We start from the raw sequence: 25264 nt of genomic DNA, 5'->3' as shown, positions 1-25264 counted from the left end.
TGAACCGTTGTGACGGCAACTAGCTTAATGACGATATAGAAAAGATTTTAAATAAATAAATAATGTGACCTGACAGAGGGAGATAATTCAAGTGTAGGCTTGTTCAAACAGCCAGGTCTTTACCTTTTTTTTTTTAAGGTGGCAGTGCAGTATTCCTGGCAGAGTTCAGATGGCATAGAGTTCCATTATGTTGGTCCCACTAAGGATAGTGCACTTTTTTTGATGGATATGAGTTGGGAGAGATTGTGAGCGGGAGTGGCTAAGGATCCTTTGTAAGCAGTTCTGGAGGGTCTATTGGAGGTGTGGTATTGGAGGGAGTCGTTAAGCCAATGAATGTTTTGGTTGTGCAAGGTTTTGTGGATAATTGTAAGGCTCTTATGGAGGATTCTGGATGGGATCGGGAACCAATAGAGGTCTTTGAAGATCGGAGTGATGTGTCTGATCTGCGTGAGTTAGTTAGAATTCTCGCTGCCGCATTTTGCAGCATTTGGAGTGGTTTGATTTAGGTTGCTGGGAGGCCTAAGAGAAGAGAGTTGCAGTAGTTGATCTTTGTGAAAAGGGAGGCTTGGACATAAAACAACTTTGCATATGAACATGTGGTGGAATTTAGTACTACAATATTCAAAATATGAAATTGCTGCAGCTGAAAGTGCAGGTCACTTCCATTGGTTAGAAAAAGTGTGGGCTCCATGTATCACTTTGTACATTTATCTTGAAGACTGAAGTCTTTGTGTGTATCATCTGCTGTTTTCTCTGATGGTGTGTTTATAATTTATTTTGTTGGATGCAAAGTAAAAAAAAAAAAATATTGAACACAGCCAACACTGGGCTTCGACTTTTACAATTTGGGGTTCTGATATGCAGGCATTAGGGGAAAAGCATAGGGCTGCTTCTATGGCCAAATCCAAAAGCAAGGCACATTCAAGTAGCATTGTCTGTCTAAATTATCAAGAAGTTTGCTTACCCTGTAAAAATGTTGCTAGCAGTAACTTTGTTGTGTTTGACAGTTGCTTGCTTTTGATTGTAAATATTTCTACCCTTAACATAAGGCTTGGCGGTAACCTGCATGGAGCAGCTGTGGATTTCAAAAATCAAAGTCCCTGGTCATCATCCTTATCTGGATGGAATAATAAGTTACATCTCTTCCAGCAAGGTCTCACAAGACCCATTTGACTGCCAACCAGGAGGGAGAAACATAAGTATCATTAGCAAAAGCCTTAATAGTTTCTTCGCAATTTCATTATCCTTATAGACTAGAAGCCTCCAATTTAATAGCTCATTTGAATCACTCTTAAGATAAAACTGGCTAAAATTTGTGAGGAAATGTCACTTAAGTGGCCTGATGCCTTTGATTTTGATGAGCATGAGGAATATGCCAAACCACAAGCACAGGCTAACCCCAGTGAGATTTAGTTTGGTAGGCCTATTCCCGTGCCTACCATGCCTAAGCTGCCAGTGGACATGAACTTTGCTCAGGGTAAACTAATTCTACAATTTGTGTCATAGCTGCATCAATAGATCAAGAAGATATGCCAACAGATTATTCCTGTATTCTAAGAGCCTCCTAAAAAAGAGGTGCCAGACACTGGAGATTTTTTCTACTTCAAAGTACATTGCCTGAGACCTTGCTGGAAGGGTCCTTACCAATACTGTTGGTGAGTCATTATGCACTGAAGCTACAAAGATTGGATTTATTGGGTTAATGCCAAGCATTATAAGAGAGTCTACAAAGCAGTGCAGGCTATTCTTATAGGCAGGACAGAACTTGCTGAAAATCCTGTAGAGCCTACATCACCTGACGTAAACGAGAGCCGAATTTGAAGAAAGTGCCAAATAGGGAAGGCCTAGCAGGATCTCTCGATATCCGAGCACACCAATCCACGTTTTTCTCATATATTCTTGTAGAAGGCCAAAATGTACCTGGCATGGCTGTGCTGCTTGACACAGTGGCCTCATTTTATGCCATTTGTATCAGAAGTTAATATCTATGTGCGGATCACCAGAGCCCTTCATAACAAATTCAGTCTCTCAGATTGTTAGCATCTGCTGTTTCTTTTGGGGCTTCAACCTTCCAGGCAGTGCCAGCAAATCTTACAGCTAAGAACGCCAGTCTGATGTATACAGGAAAATGTTCTCCATCAAAAGGAGAGGACTGTACTCAGCTAATGGCTCCTTCATTATCTGCTGAGTGGTATCAATATATACCAGAAAATCAGACGGTGTGTTATACCAATGATGATTTCCAAATTGTAAAGAAACAATTAAGATTTTTGCTAATGACACTTATGTAACTTCCTCCTGGTTGGCAGTCAAATGGGTCTTTGTGATATGATGTGAACAAGGCATTCTGGCCAGTGGACATATATCTTTGACAATGTTTATTCATGACACCTTAATTATTACATATATGGACCTTTTGGAAACTATTTGGCATTGCCAAATATGACTGTACCAACATCTGCTGAAAAGTTTTATTTGAGATCTCTTTCTCTTCTCATATATGCCTTGATTCATCTAGATGGATCCATAGTGGTTAAACTGCCCACACACACAATTACCAGTGGTATATGTATCTTTCTCAGCCAAATGAAACACAAAGACAGATCAATTACAGAGTTCCTAGGTTTTTCTTTTTGAATGGAAAAAGGGCATATAAGGTGTACACTGGACACCTTATATGTACAATATATAATATATCCTTATCACGATATATTATTCATAACGTCTCAATTTATCTTCGCATTTCTACTAGACACACATCTGCAAGCTTTCACCCAAATATTCAATCTCATCATCAAATTCCACGTTCATTCTTGTCTTTTTTTTATCTCTTTCCCTCATGTAGTGGTTTATGTTCTTGATGTATTTCAGAATTTGTGTTTAAGAGCAAAACAAATGGCTCATGAAATTAGTGAGCACTTACCAGAAATACAGGGGAAATAGCTTCACTAACTGGGGTATCAGTCACAAGTATACAAATTTTTAGAAGTCTTCTGCTTCAGCGATAAAATGTCCCATTTATTATTGCTGGTGATGTGCTGAATTCAAATATGACAATTAAACCAGCTGATTGGCTACTGTTTCCATGATATTTGTTTTTATATTCTATGTCTCTGTTGCATAGATAGTGCACAGATAGTTTTAATCATAAATTGTAAACTTAAGTCTTTTCATGTATTTATAGTTGCATAATATTTCACCTGTAACACTTTTAAAAATTAAATTAGCAAAAAGATTAAAAAAATATTTACTATAAAACAAAAGGCCGGAGAGAAAACAAGATGGCGTCCTGAGCGGCAGCACTGGCGTTAGCTCCGGACCGCAGATTTCTGAAAATCAAAGCCTAAGGCGAAAATACTTTACAGATGCCTCACAAAAGGAAGGGCAGAGTCCGGGTTTATCCACCCGACCAGGACACTGCTGCCGGACAACGTTTAATCTCAGAGTTTGCCGTGGCCACATCGGAAGTGAGGGCGGATAACCCCATTGGAGAGCTGGCGGAAGGAGAGCTGTACTCTCCCGGGGAAACATCATTGAGCCCTCCGGATCCCAGAACGCCGGTACGTGCTTTGCCCCCAATGGTCGCTGAAGGAGCTGAGATACGTACCGAGGAGGTTCGACGTACCCAGCTGAGTGGATCAGAAGGCGCCCAGATGGTTGGAGAGTCAGGAGCAGTCCTGCAACCCCGTGCTGCTGAAACGCCAGGGAGAGGAGAGGAAATGGCGGTGGCTGCCCCCAGAATATCGGGAGAGCTGGAGGAAAGCGTTAGACACGGGGTAAGAAAATCTCTCACCCAGCAATTTACTAAACCGGCGACAATAACCCTGGATAACATCTGGGACCTCATGACAAGGATGTCTACCAAGCTAGACAATCAGTCTTTACAATTAGATGAAATTTCAGCCAAAGTGGGGACACTTGAGAAAGACACGCGTCAGAAATTTATAGAACAAGATAATTCCATAAGACAAATAAATGAAGAAATAAAAAGCCTCCAAAATTTAAATGCTTTAATTGTAACAGAAAGAATTTCAACAATGAGGAGGTTGGAGTCCATTGAAAATCATATGAGACATTTGAATTTGAGATTTTTTAATTTCCCGATTTTAATGGGAGAAATCCCACTTTTTTCATTTAAGAAATATGTAATGGAAGCTTTAAAGATACCTCAGCAAGAGATACCACCAGTAAAGAAATTATTCTTCTTACCAAAGAGAACTAGCACTCCTTCAGTATTTCCCCAACAAGGGCCAGATTTGCAAAATCTGACCGATTACCTTGAAAATTCTAATGTAGAAATAATAGATCGTGCAGTTCTTTTTGTTTCTTTTTTTGATGAAAATGCTATTTCTAAGATTATGAGGAATTATTTCAAAAATATTACTGAATTGTTTTGTGGGGGTCTTATTCGAGTTTATCCAGACTTGGCAAAGTCTACGCAACAGCGTAGAAAAGAATTTCTCCAGATGAGACCTGAGACCCTAGCATTGGGGGGTAGTTTTAAGCTACGCTACCCATGCAAATGCATCATAAAACTGGCCAGGAATACGTATATTTTTTTTTATACCAGATCAATTGAAAGCCTTTTTGTCTGGCAGGAGATCATCCAATGAGAATACAGGGACGATAGAGAATTAGATGTGACAAGGGTACGCATATAGTATTTGAATTTCTAGTAAACTCCTTTTGATATTTCCTTTCTCTCCACGTTCCCTATGTAACAAGAGTGATTTAAACAGTATGTTATTTCTGGATGTTAAAAGTCTTGTGAGGAATATGATCCCAGAGACTAATTTGTTATCCTCTGTATCTCTGTTTTTTCTGATACAAATTTCATTTGTATATTTGTTAAAAGACGATAAATAAAGAATTAAAAAAAAACAAAACAAAAGGCCAAAAGCTATTATGTATATATGTGTACATAGTTTAGTCCTTATCAGTGACTACTCTGCTCCTCTTGGCTTGTCTCTTGTATTCATTAAATGGAACGTCTCTTGTCTTTGTCCAGCAGTAGTGTGCAAGCATTGATGGACTCCATTTGCCCTGCTACCATTTTTCAATTGTGCAACATTCAGGTGAAATTGCTTGCCATGTTCATCCTTGCTGCTCCGCAGTTTGGTGTAAAAAAATGTAGATGAGACTGCAAAAAATGTATCTTTAGTGACTGTTGCAGCCATGGTGTTGGTAGAAAACCTCCTCAAGGTATACAAACTCCTTGTAGTTGTCTGCTTGTTGCTTCTGAGAAAATTTTCTACCACTTACTGGAAGGCTTTCCACACCGTCTTTTCCTTGCAATTCAATAGATGGTAAAATGCATCATCTTGAAGAAATTCACAAATCTGAAGGCCAACAAAGACACCTTTATCTTTGTTTCATTTAACCTTGGAAATTTATCAACCAGGTACTTAAAGGTTGCTTTAGTATTTTGTCCATGACATTGACAAAATTCTTTATCAGACACAACTTTGTGTAAAGATAACAAAATCTTCCTTGTTTCAACAAGTCCTGGATGCTGATTTGAGATCCTTTCTTTTCCTAACTCACTTATCCTCTGCAATTCCCCAGTCAAAGGTCATATATACTGACCGAGTAATATAGCTTGAAAACTATTTTAAGCATCATTTTTATTCTCAGTGACCCAGATTTAGTAAAGTTTGACTATAATCATTTCGGAAGCATTTTGGCTGTAGATCAGTGAACAGAATGGCCTTGTATATTGGCAGAAAAGGGAGGGCTGTGTCATCATGTTATAAATGTATCTTGCTTGTACATAAGTTAACTTGTCTGGTAAGATTGCTCAATCTATCTCTACATTGAGGTACTCTGTTCACCGAACCCATGGTGTACAAACTGGGTTGGGAGAATGGAATTGGGATATATTAAGTCATGGTTTGGAGGTTGGAAAAAAAAGATTGGAGGATGGAATTTGATTATTGTTGTCTTAGTAGTGGGTTTGATTTTTTGTGTTTATGGGCATTGGGCAATGTATTTTCTCATGAGGAGAAATCTGTCCACCAAATATACCATAATGGCACTAACATTTTTTGAAGTGCCTACTGCTCCTCCTGTGGCCTTTCTTCCCACTAATGGAGAAACTGAAATGCTTGCTGATGAGGCTCTTGCTGTTGGGATGGGGTGTAATTGACTCACTGTGTCAATTACTTATGTGATATCTAATTAGGGAGGAACTGTGATAACTTAGAAGGCATTTTTTGTGCCTATGCAGTTTAGCTCTCTTTCAAATGCCTTGAGACAAATTTCCAATAGCAAAGAATTCAAAAAGTCATTAAAAACACATCTCTTCGAAGAAGCATTTGCAATTACAGACCATTAAGAAATACTGCCAACTAGTGAAGACTTATGTTTGTAATCCCTCTTTTAGGTTTTTTGGTTCTTTGTTTTCTCTCTACTCTTGATTTTTGTAAAGCATAAGAACATAAGAAAATGCCATACTGGGTCAGACCAAGGGTCCATCAAGCTCAGCATCCTGTTTCCAACAGTGGCCAATCCAGGCCATAAGAATCTGGCAAGTACCCAAAAACTAAGTCTCTTCCATGTTACCATTGCTAGTAATAGCAGTGGTTATTTTGTAAGTCAACTTAATAGCAGGTAATGGACTTCTCCTCCAAGAACTTATCCAATCCTTTTTTAAACACAGCTATACTAACTGTACTAGCCACATCCTCTGGCAACAAATTCCAGAGTTTAATTGTGCGTTGAGTAAAAAAGAACTTTCTCTGATTAGTTTTAAATGTGCCACATGCTAACATAGTAGGGAGTTTTTAGTTCTGTGATATATCAAGATTCTAGAGAAGTATAGGGATTTAACAAGTAAATTGTATTTTTCTCTAACTGTTATTTATTATGTTTTTCTTTTGATTTTTAGATGTTTTATATTTATGCAGAGATTTAAACTGTGAAATCTATGCAATTTTTATTTTATTTTACTATATTTTATTTTTATTTTATTATTATTTCTAATAACTTGTAAACCATTTTGGTCAATTACATATTGATAAGACAGTATAGAAATATTTTAAATAAATAAATAAGCTATCCAAGCAAGTCAAAGGTTGTGATTGTGCAGTAGAATCTAACCTCTAATAGATAAGGACTATGGAAATTTCCAGTTAACCAGCTGAAACTACTTAAGGCTGCACTTTCAGAAGTTGACTTCATAGATAGGGCAGAGGGGATTGAGATCATTAGGTCAAGGCAGTAGGAACGATGCTGACTTCTGATAATGTTTAGCATTGCTGAAAAAAATTTAATAGTATTGATAATATTATTTATTGATGGGTGTAATGACATGAAATATATTGCTGAAATAAAATGCAAAGGTGAGATTGTGATTGGTCATGCTGAAATAAAATGCTATGGTAAGAGAATCACTTGCTAACTTTGTAAAGGTATAAAAATGATTGGTTCCTGATTTAATTAGAGCTGTATGCTATACAACAATCAAAAACATTCATCAAATATTAATATTGCTTGCTATTTTTCAGTACATAGACATCGAAGATGCAGTGTTAGAGACCATCATAACACCCATAAGCGTGGAGATAATTGAGCTCACACACATACCCTGGGTCATATATGTTCATCAGTCTGAGTACTTTTGTTTAGAGATATCTTATGCAAATAAAATATATATATATATATATATATCGTAAGACTTCCGTCAAATGCTTCCTTCTAGTTTGTCCAGAAGAAGCAGCAATAATTCATTAAGTCAGATTTCAGGAGGCACCTGATGTAATGCTATCTTTCGAACCTTTTCTGCGTCAAGGATAAACATTGCAAAGGATGTCACTCATTTTGTGCCATCACTAACTTCAATTGATTTGCGCTGGTAATAATTAGAACTGTGACACATTTTCTCTGTTGCTCTTTGCATTCGCATATCCAATAAAAGAGGAAATTAGTTACTACAGCAGACTTGCATGTGACTTTTTTATTATTCCATCTGGGTAAGGAGAAAGACAGGGACTCGGATTTTTGAAATCCAGACTACAGTTACTATCCTTAATAGAAACTTGGAGGTAACCACGGAATGGCAGTTATTACCATAAGAAACTTGATGGGCAAACTGGATGGACATTTGGTCTTTTTCTGCCGTCATTACTATGTTACTATATTTGGATGTCCAGTCTCCCAGCCTCACAAGGTTCTCCTGCAATTTATCACAATCCTCTTGTGATTTAGCAACGTTGAATAATTTTGTATCTGCAAATCTGTGCATCTTACACATTCACTTTTAGGATCTCTTTCAGTGTTTGTGGACTATTCGATGAATTTTAAAAGCCTGGCGCATGCTAAATCCTGGATATATGTATGTCTGGCTGGCGCGCACTGTGCAGATTTTAAAAGGTGCCAGAGTATGCGCATATCTCTTGGTACACACACAAATAAGTTGCGAAAAAGGGGCGAGGTATGGGTGGGGCATGGGCATTCTGGGACTTTAACATGAAATGTGTGCATAAGTATTTACATGCACAAGCGCGCCGGGGTCCCCTGCCACGTAACTTTACTACTGCTGTGGATGGCACATAAGTAATCAAATAAAATCTAGGCTAGTCAGCCTGGTTTAAGTGTTTGTGCTAACAGGGTAAAAGGGAGGTCATTTAACTTGGGGGGGGGGTTAGGAAACCCTATTCCTTACTGGGTGAACTGGGAACGAACAGGATAAACTGGTAGCAACATAGGCTGCACATCTAGTAAAATCTCCCATTTATGTGGTAGAGGAGGCATTTGCGCGCACACGTACGCGTGTCCATATAAAATTGTGCACATATGCATACACGTACAGGTTATTTTATACTATGCATGTGTATGTTATAATATAGCTGTATCGGCACCGGCGAGCCTGTTTCAGTTACTGTCTTTTTAGAAATCTGCTGCTATTCAGACCTGCTCATATACACTGTGTGAATGAGCTGCAGAGCTCTTCAGCCTGACAACAGCATGTTGCTGTAAGATTAGTGGATCCTTTTTGCTGTAGGAAGGTTGGCTTAACCTATGGGGAAGGCACTGTAAGTCCTTAACAGCTGGCAGAGCTACGCAGGGAAGAGATGAGTCTGGATCTTCACCTATACCAACCCCTTTCCCCTTGAGTTGAGCCCTCAGGTTCTGAAGGCTGACAGGTCTTAGGCGAGAGTCTCTTAGGAAGCAGTGGGAGACCGATGATTATACAGGTCCAGAGGCAGGCAAGAAAAGTCAGTGTCCAGGCTAGGGTCAAATCCAGAAATCAGTCCGAGGGCAGTCATAAGGTGCAAGGGGAAGGACTGACACAGCAGGGCAGGAAGGAATGCAGAGGTTGGATAAGACTAGGCTGGAGAGATGAGGCAGACTAGACTGGAGAGACTAGACAGACTTGTTACATGTGCCAGCCATGGCAGACCCGCAGCTCGGCCCCCTCACCTCTCTCAAGTGAATCCAGTGCCTGGTCCCTTGTCTCTGGTGGCAGAAGGCCACCGACTCCATCCTTGGCCCACCCCTGGTGCCTCCAGCTCAGCTACAGCTCCTGGTGCTCCGCATTGGGCCTCTCCGCGTGGCCCGCGGAGAGACGCTGCTACTCGGTGCGGTGCCCATCGGTGTGGCTTAAGTAGGGCCCGCGGCGGGAACAGAGCCGCAGCCCTGGAAGATGACATCAGTGGAACTCCGGTATTTAAGCCCAGGCTTTGCTTCCTAGCTTTGCCTTTGCAACAGGTGGTCTCACTGGTTGAGTACTCGTTGCCTCCTGTGGGATTTTCCTCATTCCTGTGTTCCTGATTCTCGTTGTCTCCTGTTCCTGGTTTCCTCGTTCCTGTGTTCCTGCTCTCCAACCTACCCTCGGATTGCCTTCTTGGATTTCGACCTCTGCTTTGCCTGACCACGCCATTGACTCTCTCCAAGCCCGATCCTCTGCTTTGCCTGACCACGCCGTTGAGTCTCTCCCAGCCTGGATCTCTGCTTTGCCTGACTACTCGGTTACCTCTCTCCAGACCCAGACCTCTATATTGCCTGACTACTTTTGACTATCTCCTCGCTCAGACCTCAGCCTTGCTTGTCACTGCTTCCAGGTTGCCGCCAGCCCTGATTCAAGCTTACCTTATGAAACCTTCAGTCTACGTCCTGGACTTGGCCTATTCAGGCTTCGCCCTGCTTTTACTCAGGTGCCCCCTGTCTGATTTTGTTCTTTTGGCGCCCGGGTCTCCAGGGCTCTACCTCCTACAGTACAGACTGTACCATTCCTCTGTTGCCGTCTCTGGGCTGACCTCGATCAACCCATCAACGACATAAGGAGGCCCACCTAAGTCCAACTGGCCCCAGTACCCAAAGGCTCAGCCCGCGGGGAACGAGGGCTGGTACTGGTGAAGCGCCAGCCGGCCTCCGTTCATCAGCCCACTTCGCCTGCCGATGGTGGGGACCTGTAGGACCCTTCCTCGGCCCAAGGGTCCACCTCCGGCGCAACAAAACTGGTATCAGGAACGCAGGAAGAAGCAGCAAATCACACTACGTGGAAATGCAGGTGACCCATTACTGAGGTGAAGAAAGGAAGTCCTAGGAAGCCCTATATAGGGCTGAGGCAGTGATGTAATCGGTGGATGCCATGGGCCCCTTAAGTAGTGCATGGTCAGGCACCCATGCACCTAGAGCAGTCCCGAAAGGCAGTGGTGTTGGTGGTGTCAGTCATCTGCAAGGGCAAGGCCAGCAAACTGGCAGTGTCAGGTGAGTGTCGTGGCTCACAAGGCCTGCCTGCGAGCTGTGAAACATAACAGTTGCAGTAGTCCAGTACTGAAATTATAAGGGCAAATACTAACTTTAGAGCTTGGAAATCCAAAAAAAGGTTACAGCTGTCACACTATCTATAACTGTAAATAAACCCGCTGTGCTACTGGCTCAATATAAGGTTCCAAAGAAAAGCTTGAATCTAAAATAGCCCCCAAACTCCTAACTTTAGAAGAAATGGGACTAACATGGCCCTCAGCATCAGGTTAAATTGTCAGCGCTAAAAAAACTTTCCACATTATTCCCTACATACAAAAGCTCAGTCTTCTTATTCAGAACCAAATGGTGGTTCTCAATCAGTAAGACAGATGTGCCAAGCAAGAATTAAAAAAAAAAACTGTCATCCATTAAAATATAAATCACAATTCAATATGCCGATTGAGACACTAATGTAATATGGATTTTCAAGAGTAAAAATAATCCATATACCATGGATTCAAAAAGTGGGAATAATATTAATACCAAAATAAAAGCAGGCATTCATTAAAAAGTGGCAGAATTCTTCTTTCAAGATATAAATATCCTTTCAAAAAGAACTGCTACTTTCTAATCATAGCCCAGTTTGCTTCTTTGATTTATTTTTTCAAGCTTCTTTTTATTACTGTGAGGATAACTTAAAAAAAAGTGCATGCAACCCATATACATGCATAAATGGCCTACACACATGCATTTTATAATCGATGTGCATATCTTTCATAAAAAGAATTATGTGCATGTTAGCATATGTGCAAGTATGAGCAGAATGTAAATAAAATCATACAAGTTCATATTTCTGCAAAACAATTACCAAGATTCACACGTACGATTTTTCTGCAGCTATGACCTAGTTCTTCCAGGGTTGCTCATTTCAACATGGCTTCCCGCTGCGAGGCAACCCAACTTTCCACCAGGGAGGTCTACAGACAGGCATACGAGGCGGTAAAATGGGAGCATATGCACCTAATTCACTGGGGTGTGTGTGACTTTTATGATTGCAGCTGCTATGCAGCCTCACCATACCCTGACTATGATGCCTCCCTACCAGCAGAGGCCTCCAGTGAGCCCCACTCAGAATTGTCCTCACTATCTCGTCCCTGGTCTCATGATTCAGCCTGTCTTGCAGCCTCCCATCCACCAGAGGATCTCAACGAGCATACTCTCCAGTCTGGCAAAATTCTTTCTGTTCTTGCCACGCCCTGGTCTCTGCTCTATGTAATCCAGCCCTGCTAAAGCCACCTTGTCGCATGGAGTTACCTTTGCTCCTTGTTCTGGCCTCTGTGTTTCTCTCTACTTTCCTTTAACCTTACCTTGTGGCCATCCTGTCTTTTGCTCCTTGCCTTGCCTTGTAGCCATCCGGCCTTTGCTCCTGGCATTGTGGCCATCCAGCCTTCTCACTCATTTCCTTGCCCTGCCTTGAAGCCATCTGGCCTTCTCGCTCCTTGCCTTGCCTTGAGGCCTTTAAGCTAGCTAGGGAGAAGACCACCCTATGTCCCATCCTGCTGTCCTGCGCTACCACTTGAGTGATGTTTCCTGAACAGGGAGCATGTAACACTGGCCATACGACACTAGACTGTGGAGGACCTGGAAAGGTTTCCAGGATCTCTACAACAGAGAAGCTGATTACCAATGCAAGGTAAGTGAATAGTGGGTAGTAGTAATGGAGAGGAGGGACTTTTGATGCATCGTGTGTGTTAGTGGCAATAGGAGGTATGGGGTGGGTTTGTAGTGGGCAGGGGGAGGGGGCACCAGAATGAGTTGCTTAAAATTCCTATTTCTCTGAATAGATTGAGGACCTAAAGAAGGCGGCACAGGATCTATGCCACAAGGAAAAGGAGTTGCTCTTGCAGGTGCAAGCCTAAGAGGAGGAGCACCAACACCTGTTTCCTCCTTGGTGCCAAATACAAGTGAGATGCCATAATAATTTTGATGGATGCATGCTGAAAGATTGACTAAGGATTCAGCTATTCAAAATAGCATAATGACCCCCTGATACAGATTGTCTTCAAAACACAGACACAGGATATATGTTTCACTTGAATGACGCTGTCTGTGCCATTTAGAAATGCTACTAAAGAAGGCAGATGTGTGATTTTTAACTGCAAAGAAAACGGTTTTCTCAAATTGTAAAAATTACCCAAACTATGGATGTTGGACTATTACCGATGATTACATAGAAGGCAATAAAAGGGTTCACACTGGAAGTGCCTAGTATGATAGTCTTTAAAAATATGTAAGAAGTTGTATTACTTATACTGGAAAGAGTTGTTAAATTTAAGGGTTTTTTTGTTTCTCTTTAGCAGACACACTGGGGCCAATATTCAGTAGGCCTTTTAGAGGACAAATTATCTGGCTACAGTTAGATAACTTTTCCAGTACATTCAGCAAGATAAACGTCCTGCTGAATATACTTGTTTAAAATTAGCAGCTGCACATACTGGATAACTTTAACCCTAACCGGCCATTGGTTAAATATGACCGGTTAGGCCTAAAGTTATCTGGCCTCGTGTGGCCAGATAACTAGCTATTTACCTGGATATTTTAAGAGATCCAGGTAAGAAGTGCACCTAAAAAAAAATCAGAGCAGCAAGTTTAGTGCCTCCCGGCCCTAAGCCCATCTCCCCACCACATTTCAATAAACCCCACTCCTCCCACTTACCCAGAAACCTGGCACCTAAGTGCAAAATAGCAGGTCTGAGCAGATCTAAAGATATGCAGTTAACTTAGCCACATATACTTGATATTTGGCTAATTTAGCTAGATAATGGACCCCTCCCCAGGAATGCCCCCAAAACAATACATCTGGCTATAATTTAGCTGGATAAGAGGCTCAAATGCTGTATAACTCATTTAGACAGATAACTTGTGAATTATTTGTTTAAATGGCATTTGAATATCTACCCCACTGTTCTTTGGGGAGGTTCTTTACATAGCCATTAGCAAGAGATGTACAAGTATTTGCTATATCATGCGTACATTGCTGGTCCCCCTATTGCTCTGCCACTCTTCAGGGCCCAGTCTCAGCCTAATTCTTCCAACTACCTTCATGCACACTAACTTAATGTTTGGATATCATTTGGATCAGGGGAAGCACTGTAATGAAGCAGTATATATTAGACAATAGCTGTGCATTAAAATCTGGAGGATGTGACAGCCTACTCCTCATACTCTTACCAGCCAATTTGAATGCCTACCATTCTACAAACACCCATATAGTAATGACAGCATTCCACCCCTTGACCTTAATATCTAGGTCATAACCCAACATAAACCACCCACACAATGAGCCCATCAACAAGCCTCCACTTCTACCTAGGCATCATGTATATAAATTCATATTTACAGAATCTTCTTTATCACAAGTGACCCATCTATGGCCCGGCCAACCCTTATAGGACATGACTGTCCCACTGCTAGAAGTACTTACCATCGCCTTCATTTCTTCTACTAATACTATGCTCTCTTAACTGCTAGCAGGTCATGCACATTACACACTTGAGCATATACGATGTATTGACATTGTTTTGGCTCTTTTTACAGTTAATACCAGTACGCCTTCCTTATTCGAGGAAGAGGACCATTAGGGAGGCAAGCAGTTGCCTCCTCCTCCAGCAGCAGAAGCACCTATGCTTGTTGTTGGGGATCAGCAGCAATCAGCAGTACAACCACCACCAGCAGTAGCAGATCAGCCACTTCCTTCCTCTCCGCAGGAGCCCTTGTGCCTGAACAGTCTTCCATCCCTCTCACCTTCGTTATAGGACCCTGGAGTCTCTCTTGTCGGAGCACAAGCGCTGGTTAGGAGTAACCCCCAAAGCAGGAACAGCTTGCTAAAACAGTATATTCTGCCTGACCAACCACCTCCCCCTCGAATTGAGCGTTCACATTCTGTTGGGTGGCATGACTTGGCAGGCGGTACACTTGGAAAAGAATCAAGGGGTACCCATTAAGACAGCTAGGCTGCAGACAAAAAGGCAGGGAACAAAAAGGTGCCCACATAGGACAGGGGACTGCATCAAAAAACTAGAGAAGAATAAATAGAAACAAGGCCACAATGCTAAGGCTAAAACCAAGAGGGACAGAAAGACAAATGAACAAGGCAGAGTAAAAGTAAGCTCAAATTGCCACAAAAACTAGGGCCAAAAGACAAAGACAGAAAACAAGGCATGACAGACAGAACAAGAAAGCCACTATAATAGGGCCAAATATAGATCAAGGACAAGGTAAGAACTGAGACAAGGATAACCGCAGTGTAGAGTGCAGGAGTCTCTAAGATGAGGATAGGTACTGTGAGTGGAGCAGGTTTGTAAGAGTGTGGCAGTGCAAGGAACATGGCTGCCAGCAGGACCTCCAAGTCTTAGCGCTTGCAGGCCTGACCAACAGGGATCATGGCTGATTGAGAGCCCCTGCTGGCAGTAGGTGTGCATTGCATATACATCCCTTACACCAGGGGTGGTTAACTGGATCTCAAGAGCCACAAACAGGCCACGTTTTTAGGATATCCACAATGAATATGCATGAAAGAGATTTTATGTACTGTCTTCATCATATGCAAATCAGTCTCATGCATATTCATTGTGAATATCCTGAAAACCTGGCCTATTTGTGGACCTCGATGACCAGAGTTGGCCACCCCTGCCTTACACCTACATTGCTTTCTACATGGATAAATAAAGGACTAGATCAAGAAGTGGTATAAGAGATGTATCCTGCTGTTTTCCCTTTTATAGACAAACTGTGCAAACTCTGAAGTGGAAAATAAAACTATTGCAGAGCATTACAGTAAATATACGTGTGTATGTTACACCATTATACAGGAATAATTATAAAGATGTGTATATTTCCAATTTTAACAATATACATGTTATTTTTACCTGTATAAATTCCTTCCCTTTCTGCACTCAAATACATGACATTTGCAAGCATATACAGGTATAAAGGACTTGCTCTGAGTGCTCATCTTCCTAGTTGCACTGTCTAGGTGGAGCTCTAGTAAGGAAGCCCAGCATCCTACTAAGGGAGGTGGGCTTTCTTATCTCTTAGGTCATGAAAGTCCAGCCCAAGAGTGTGGGCTCATACAGGAAAGAGATGATGTAGGAGAAGATCAACCACAAGCTGAAGTGGTTTTTCATAACAACCACAATGTGAAAAACCAGAGTCACAAGTGGCAGGACTTCTGTATCGTCAAACAGAAGCAGGCTGGGATGAGAGCTGAGGGGCCTGCCTGCCAGCCAAGTCTCCTTCACTGCAGCAGAACGGTTGGTGCTGAGCATAAATTCAGATGCAGCTGTGGGAAGAATTGGTCAATTAACACCTCACAACTGCAGGCCAACAAGGTGAGCATCATGTATAGGAAAGTCAGGTAGCGTGTATGTATGGAATGAATTTTTATATGCATTGTACCGTATTTTGATATTTATATATATATATATATATATATATATATATATATGGATCTCATCCAGTGAAGGTCCTGGGCACTAGGGCACGCAAAGAGGGCCAACAAATACCCTAGATCTCTTGGGTTTTCTGGGCAGGGTGAAAAGCTGAGTATTGTATTATCTATAAATCACTTGTAAGGACTGAGACTTTTCCCGCTCCTTAGTCAAACTCTCCAATAAAATATTCTGCACACCTATGGTACAGTAGAAGCTTTATTGATTGATGGCTTGTAAATTAATGTTTAACCAGGAACCTTTTCTGTATGCATATAGAAACTATAGGAACATAAGTTGCCATACTGGGTCAGACTGAAGGTCCATCAAGCCCAAAATCCAGTTTCCAACTGGCCAATCCCCAAACATTAAATAGATCCCATACTACTAATGCTAGTAATAAGCAGTGGCTATTCCCTAAGTCAGCTTGACTAATAGCAGTTTATGGACTTGCCCAAACCTTTTTTAAACCCAGCTAAGCTTAACTGCCTTAACTACATCCTCTGCAACAAATACCAGAGCTTAATTGTGCACTCAGTGAAAAAGAATTTGCTTCAATTTTCTTAAATGGTCTACTTGCTAACTTCATGGTGTGCCCCCTAGTCCTTGTATTATCTGAAAGAGTAAACTGATTTACATAAACCTGTTCTAGTCCTCTCATGATTTTATAAATCTCTATTGTATCCCCCCCACCCCAGCCGTCTCTTCGACAAGCTGAGCAGCCCTAACCTCTTTAACCTTTCTTCATAGGTGAGCCATTCCATCCCCTTTAACATTTTGAACACCCTTCTCTGTATCTTCTCCAGTGCATGTATATCTTTTTTTTGAGATGCCTCAACCAGAAGTGAACACAGGAGCAATAGAGGCATTATGACATTCTCCATTTTATTCACCATTCCTTTCCTAATATTTCCTAACATGTTTTTAAACCACCATAGCACACTGAGCCGATGATTTCAATATATTGTCCACTATAACGCCTAGAACTTTTTCTTGGGTGATAACTCCTAACATGAAACTTAACTCATGCTGTAGTTGTACAATGTTCTCACAGGACAAGCAGGATGGTAGTCCTCACATATGGGTGACATCACAGGATGGAGCCCTGTACGGAAAACTTTTCTGTCAAAGTTTCTACAAAGCACTGAGTGCACTGAGCATGCTCAGCCTGCAATTATCCCTGTGAGCCACAGGTGTCTCCCTCAGTCTTCTTTTTTCTGCTCTGCAGTAAGCATAACGGTTAAGAGCTCTTTGAGAAATTCTAACACTTTTTCCGCACGGAAATACTTAAACTTTTACTTCACAGACAGTTTTCCCTGCACGGGTCTCATTTCGCGTACGTTTATTCGACGCTCGGTGAGTACTATGCCCTGTTTTTTCGGTTGGTTCCTGTCACCTTCCTGGCCTGCCAACCGACTGCAGCCTTCCCTCTCCCTATGTTTTCAGTTAGCCACACATAGCCTGCGAGTGTCCCTCTGTGACACTCTGCCTGGTTATTAGCGCTAGTGGGAAAGGGACTTCCACGGTTTTCGTTGCCTCCAGGGCCCCTGTAGATTCAAGTCCTTCGATTCTTCGGTACCCTCGCGCAGTCGATGCCCCATTGCTACTGTCTGTACCCCCTTCAGACCGTCCTGGATTCTTAGATGCCATCGGTTCCCCTCCTCCCACGGTATTCTGCCATCGTCCCTGCATTGTTCCTATCAGCGCCATCCATGTTTTTCATCCATGGCACTGATTTTTCCTTGGGTTTCATCGGTGCCATCATTGCCCGGATGGATGCCATTGATATACACCTTGTCTCGTCGGTGCCATCCATGCCTGGGTCGATGCCACCATCGCCTGGGGCACTTCCATCGATGCTAGGGTCACTTCCATCAATGCCATCCTTTATTTTATGGATGCCATTGATGCCCAGGACCTTTCCATCGATGGGCATCAATGCCAGGTCGATTCCATCAGTGGCCATCGGTGCCCTGGTCAATTCCATCGGTGGCCATCTGTGCCTGGGTCGATTCAATTGGTGGGCATCGATACCCACATTGAATCCATCGGTGCCCATGTCCGTGGCATCGATGCCATGGACGCCATTGCTGCCTGAGTCAATCCAATCGATACCGTCGATGGCCATGCCTTCGATGCCCGTGGCCATGCCACTGATGCCGTTGGCGCCTGCCTCCATAATCAATGCCCTCGACGCCCAAGTCATTTCCATCGGTGTCTTCAACGTTCCTATCGATGCTGGTATCATTTTTCTGATACCAACGATGTTTTTTCGATTATTCGATGTCACATCGTTCCCATAGATACCTATGCCGATGCAATCAGTGCTCCGTCACTGTTTTCATTACTCTGACCGAGTCATCCACGTTTATTCATATATATTTTTGATGATACCCTCGAGGCCGCTTTGGCCGCCATCGACACTGTCAACACCGACATAGCACCGCCACGTAATGCCCTCGCCTAAACACAGTGCACCATGCTTTGGGTTCTTATTAAAGCCCCGTATTAGCCTAAGACACTATATAGTGCCAGGAGCAGTGCAGGCATGCTGACAGTCCATCATCAGTTGCCATCCACGACAGCGAGAGCATCCATCTCGGCGCTGGGGAAAGACCGGGCCGAGCACTGTGGCATGCATCATCACCGACACGGTGACCATCCGCCACTGACGCCATCCAGCACATCTGTGCTATCCTTCTCGATGCTGAACAATGCTCGGGCCGAGCAACATCACCACTGACATCGGCACTGTTCCACACAGTTTTGGCAGTCCTTGGTGCTCCAGAAACACCGGAACGAGTTCCGAAGAATTCTGCACTGGCGTCACGAGACATCGAGCCGCTGCGACGAGGGCTAGGTTCACCAGCTCGTTAATCGGCTCCCCTGTTCCTGCGGCGTGCCCCACTGACATCGGTGGGGGATTGTGGCCCTCCACAAAATACTTCAGTGGTTGCACCAGCCACGCTCAGCCTGCCTCCTCTATACCTGCGCCACCATACCAGGCATCAGAGTTGAGACGGGCGTCTACTCCCTCGATGATTCCTGGAAACCACTGAGCCAGTAAACTTCACCGGCTCGTTCTTCGGCGATCCACGTCGGATGGTAAGTTCCCGCTTCTGCAGCATTCCCATTGAGATGTGTTCTCTAATTCAAGCCACATGGTTCGAAAGGTTCTAGGTCATGTACCTTCCAAGAACCGAATTAGTGTCACACATCGCTATGCCAGCCACAATACCAAGAGAACCTCTCTATCATATCTTTGGGATTGCATCAGGGCTTCCTACCTTTTTCAGCAACGAGGCTCTGTACTGATTAATGCTCTGGCATCTGGTTCCTGCTTCAGAACCAAAGTTCCAGGTGCATTCGCTGATCTGCTAAACAAGAGATCCAGCAAATACTGCCTCAAATGCAAGTCCACCTCAAAGCCTGACGACAGGTCTTCTTGTACAGCACACAGAAATGTGGGTAAGACTTTACCGTTCACACTCCCGAGGGAGGTTACATGATATCCAGATTACATCAGCCCCTCCAGTTGGACACCTCCTGGTCTCCCTACTGGCCGGATATCAGAGCGCCCACCCCACCTTGTACCAAACTTCCCGGTACACTCCCCCAGACGCTACAAAGCGCAAAGAGGGGGGTTGGGGAGTTTAAATTACACTATTCTTTCTTTCAACAGAAAGTAGTTACTCTCCGCCCATCCTGGACCTCAGAAATACCAACTTTCTTCAGAAGGCTCAGGTAAAATGGTATCTCTCGTTACCATGCTTCCATATCGCAGTAAGTACATTACCTCTAATCTTTTCTATGTGCTTCATGGTGAGTCAACAATATTACAATCCCAAGCTCTGCCGGTTGCACCAGCTTCGGCAAATGGGGTATTCATTGAATCACTATCGGTGCATGCTGTTTCTCTGTGGAGTGCAACATCATTCACACTTTTCCTTGCATGGACAGCTGCACAGGACCACAGTCACTCCACGCAAGGAGCTCTCACTTCTTCATGACTCACTATACATTTACTAACTGGGATTACTGTCACTGCCGTAAATCCCTTATACAACACTTCTGGACACCATAGTCATAATGACCTTCCAGTCCAGCATACGCACAGACATTCTAATAAATTCTTACATGTCCCTGAGCGCTTTTTTCCATAACCTCAGTTCTTCATTGTCGGGCCATGGGGTTTTTTCACTATGCACTTTCCTCATAGATCCAAAACTGCTATGGGTTAGATTCAGTGAATTCCATTATCAGTGGGTCTAAACTGTTCAACCGCTTTCGTCCCTCATCCATATTGCAGATCTAGAACCAAAACCTAGTCTGATTCTGCTCATGCTCGCATTTACTCAGGGTTGTAAAGTTTGACCTAAAAGCTTCTCAACCCAATATGCATCTATTCCACTCCAGGCACAGTTTCACAGGAATTTCCTGGAGCTTGTAGCCATGCGTTCTACCCTTATGCCTTCCAATACTGCCTCTGCAACAAATCTTTGTGCATATAGACAGACAGCATAGGGACAATGTGCTTTCCAACACATAAGCATGCACAACCTCTTAGCTGCTCTGCAAGGAAGCTGCGCAGCTCTACCCTTGGCCCTTGCTCACTCCATGTATCCTCGGGCCACTTATCTAAGAGATTTACTGAACGCACTAGCAGACCTTCTCCATGTAGGTTTCCATCCTCTCGAATGGTCTCGGACTACATGTTTAGCGGGGAAAAATCTTCTAACGCTGAAGTCAACCGAACTTGCCCTCTGCGTCCGAATCAAACCATACGGTGCACAGATTCTACTCCCTACACATGTTTCCAATGCGTTCCCAAAGACGCCTTTCTTCCATCAAGGGCATCTTAAATGTGTCTCTTCTGCTGCCTCTCATAGTCAGCACTCTTCTAATGTTGAACCGGGGCGGGGTTCACTGTTCCTCAGACCCACATCCTGGCCAAGACCAGTATGCTTCCCATAATTCTCAATCTATCACACCAGTAACCAATTCGCCATCTCACAAGTCAGTCTCAAATCGTAGACTCACTGATGTTCTCAGGTACTGGTAGCATCACAAAACCTTCCACACATAAATCCTACCATTCAAAATGGCATGATTTACCACATGACGCATAAAAAAGGGTATTTCCCTTTTTCTTTTCTACACCACTCTTTTCTCTTGCTCCCTCGGATTCTGCTCCCCAGACATCCTCCACATAGGTACACCTCTTCCAAATGGTGTATCGTTTGGGAGTGGAGATACCCGATTAATGGTAAACCCCTTCTGAGTCAACTTACCATGGATTATCCACTGATCAAGCCGCCTCTGTTTTCACTAGTCACGGAATGGAACCTATATCTTATCCTTATAAGTCTCATACGTTCTCCATTCGAGCCTTTCCATTTCTCTCATTTCACAGTTTGACATGGGAAATTCTTTCCCTCATAAATGTCATTTCTGCCAACAGGGTCAGTGAGTTACACACCTTGTTACATACTCATCCGACTCTGCGTTCATCCGTGACCAAGTGGTTTTACGTATTCAACTTCATATCTTTCTTAAGGTAGATATTGCATCTCACCTTACTCAGAATATACTCTGCCCATTTTTCCCAACACCTCTCTCTCACCAAAGCAAGAGGGTTTTTCCACTTCTTGGACAGTAATAGTGCACTTCAATTCTATCTAGATCGCACTACATTCCATAGGAATTCCACCTAACTCTTTCCTTCTGTGGCAAGAGTCAAGCTGCGAGTTCCAGTGGGCAAACAGACCTATTCCTCCTAATTGATGGTCTGTATCTCTTTTCCTACCAACAAACAGGCATTTCACTACAACATGGTGTGTAACCACACTCTGTTGCGTTCGTCCCAGCCTTAATAGCTTCCCCTCGGCCGCTGCTGCTTGTACATATTTATCAGGCTGCAACCTGGAGTTCTCTCCATACCTTCGCAGCCCATTATTGCTTAGATACGACTAGCCGGCAAGCTCCATGTTTGGCCAGTCGGTCTACTCTTATTCTTTTCGGTTTAACTACCCAACATCCTTCCACCAACCCGTTAAGGGTTTCAGGATGCCCTCCGTTTCAAATTTCACCCCTCATTGTGCCTTTCGTGCATCTTGGGTGCATTTGGTGCATCTCGGGCATCCTCAGCTCGGTACTCACCCATACGTGAGGACTACATCCTGCTTGTCCTGTGAGAAAGCAAGTGTTGCTTACCTGTAACAGGTATTCTCACAGGACAGCAGGATGTTAGTCCTCACGAAACCCACCCGCCACCCCACGGAGTTGGGTCTGTATACGTTTTACTTTTATTTTAGTTTCGCTTGCGCTTTAAGACGAGACTGAGGGAGACACCTGTGGCTCACAGGGATAATTGCAGGCTGAGCATGCTCAGTGTGCCAGTGCCAGTCTTTCTTCACGGAGAGAGTGGTGGATGCCTGGAATGCCCTTCCGGAGGAAGTGGTGAAGTCCAAAACTGTGAAGCACTTCAAAGGGGCGTGGGATAAACACTGTGGATCCATCAGGTCTAGAGGACGCGTATAAAGAGCAGGCAGCAAAACACTGCACGGAGCGGCAGTAGCCACAGAGGCATTCATGGAGCGGGATGCCAGTGGTTGGTGTTCCACCTTCACGGAGCGGAAGGATGGAGGGCTGCCATCTCCCAATTAAAAAAAGAAAAAAAACAGGGATGGGTTCATGGGCTATAGGTATTACCAATTATTAGGCTTATTCAATTACCAATTATTAGGCTTTTCAATATTTGATAATTAATGTGACTTTCAAGGCATACTTCACTTTCAATGCATATCCAGCATAGCTCCCTGCTTCAACGGCAGGGGAGAAGAAAAACTAATACTTCACGCATATCTCTGCTTCAACGGCAGAGAGCTATGCTGCCACTTACCCAACTAATCAAACTTAACATTTCACTTGGAAGCAGCTCCATCACTGCTCTCTACATTAATAGTGGGGGTGAAAGGGAAATAGAACCTAAGGTTACTAAGAGCCAAGAGAAACAGATAAGTATGAGAAGAAAGAAGTGTGAAGCTTGCTGGGCAGACTGGATGGACCGATTGGTCTTCTTCTGCCGTCATTTCTATGTTTCTATGTCAGTCAACACTTTGTAGAAACTTTGACAGAAAATTTTTTTCCATACAGGGCTCCATCCTGTGATGTCACCCATATGTGAGGACTAACATCCTGCTGTCCTGTGAGAACACCTGTTACAGATAAGCAACACTTGCTTTTACGTTTTCTTGTATGCATCACCTTATACTTATCCACATTAAATTTCATCTGCCAATTGGATGCCCAATCTTCCAGTCTCATAAGCTCTTCCTACAATTTCACTATCTGCCTGTGATTTAACTACTCTGAATAATTTTTTGTCATTCCCCTTTCCAGATCATTTATAAATATATTAAAAAGCACCAAACCAAGTACAGATTCCTGAGGCACTCCATTTACCTCTCTATACTGAGAAAACTAACCATTTAATCCTACTCTCGGTTTCCTGTCTCTTAACCAGTTTGAAATCCACAAAATTAAATTACCTCCTATCCCATGACTTTTTGATTTTATTAGAAGCCTCTCATTTTATTTTATCGTGATTTTTATATACCGTCGTTCGGTTTCGCCATCCCAGCGGTTTACAAAATTATGATGATTAACAAGGTTTCATAGAGGACTTTGTCAAATGCCTTCTGAAAATCAAATAAACCACATCTACCGGCTCACCTTTATCCACATATTTATTAACCCCTTCAAAAATGTAGCAGATTTGTGAGGAAAGACTTCCCTTGGGTAAATCCATGCTGCCTGTATCCCATTAAACCATGCCTATCTGTATTTTCAGTAATTTTGGTTTTTTGAATAGTTTCCACTCATTTTTCCTGGCACATTAGGCTTACTGATCTGTAGTTTCCAAATCACTCCAAAGCATTATTTAAATATCTGGGATACACTGGTGAGCTTACAGTCTTCATGTACAATGGATGATCTTAATGATAGGTTACAAATTACTAATAATAGATCTGAAATTTCATTTTTTAGTTGTTTCAGAACCCTGGGTGATTACCATCTGGTCTTGCAATTTGCTACTCTTCAGTTTGTCAATCTGGCCTACTACATCTTCCCAGTTCACCATGATTTGATTCAGTTCATCTGAATCATGTCACTTGAAAACCATCTGCGGAAATGTATCTCCCCAACATCTGTATTAGTAAACACCAAAGCAAAGAAGTCATTTGGTCTTTCTGCAATGGCATTATCTTTCCTACGTGCCCCTTTAACCCCTTGATCATCTAAGTTTTTATTATGAGCTTTTGCCTTTGCGGCCAAATTCTTTTCAAATTCTCTCTCAACCTGTCTTATTGTTTTACATTTAATTTACTAATGCTTATGCTTTTTCCTATTTTCCTCAGATGGATCCTTCTTCCAATTTTTGAAGGAAGATTTTTGGTTTAAAAGAGCCTCTTTCACATCACCTTTTAACCTAGCTGGCAGGTGTTTGGCCTTCCTTCCACCTTTCTTAAGGTGTGGAATATATTTGGACTGTGCTTCTAAGATGGTATTTTTCAACAATGTCCATGCCTGTTATATACTCTTAACCTTTCTAGCTGCAACTTTCATTGTTTTCTAACTTATTTAATCAAAGTCTCCCTTTTGAAAGTTTAGTGCTAGAGCCAGCTATAGCTTTACTTATTGTCTCCCTTCCAGTTATTACTTCAAATTTGATTGCATTATGATCACTATTGCCAAGAGGCCCTACCACTGTTATCTCTCATCAGATCCTGCATTCCACTAAGAATTGAATCTAAAATAGCTCCTTCTCTCATCTCTTCTTGGACAAATTGCTCCATAAAGCAGTCATATATTCCATCCAGGAACTTTACCTCTCTAGCATGTCCTGATGTTACATTTCCCCAATCAATATTGGGGTAACTGAAATCCAAAAAAATATTACTAAAGAGAGTCAATATAGTAACCCAAATAGTAAGCTAAACAAAAAAGGGAAACCAAAAATATATTTATTTATTATTTTTATATACAGACATTCGATCTGAGATATCACATCGGTTTACATTCAG

The 25264-nt window shown here is 42.6% G+C and overlaps 1 protein-coding gene across 5 annotated transcripts in view; it reads left to right on the top strand.

The window, feature by feature from the left end:
• Window positions 1-25264, top strand: part of GK (glycerol kinase) — a 381644-nt gene that overhangs the window by 291877 nt on the left and 64503 nt on the right. Inside the window, exons 19-20 of one of the 5 annotated variants that reach the window (XR_003856985.1) lie at window positions 7506-12382; window positions 12534-12653. The exons of 3 other annotated variants lie outside the window; for them this stretch is intronic. The gene's annotated coding sequence lies outside the window, so the exon portion shown is untranslated. Of the gene's footprint in view, window positions 1-7505; window positions 12383-12533; window positions 12654-15786; window positions 16080-25264 lie in introns of all 5 variants that reach the window. One more of the 5 variants, XR_003856986.1, reaches the window with a different exon arrangement.

The sequence above is a fragment of the Rhinatrema bivittatum genome, chromosome 5 (genome assembly GCF_901001135.1).
Source record: "Rhinatrema bivittatum chromosome 5, aRhiBiv1.1, whole genome shotgun sequence".
NCBI classification, from domain to species: domain Eukaryota; kingdom Metazoa; phylum Chordata; class Amphibia; order Gymnophiona; family Rhinatrematidae; genus Rhinatrema; species Rhinatrema bivittatum.
The sequence above is the reverse complement of the archived record's forward strand: the minus strand, read 5'-3'. Positions and strand labels throughout refer to the sequence as shown.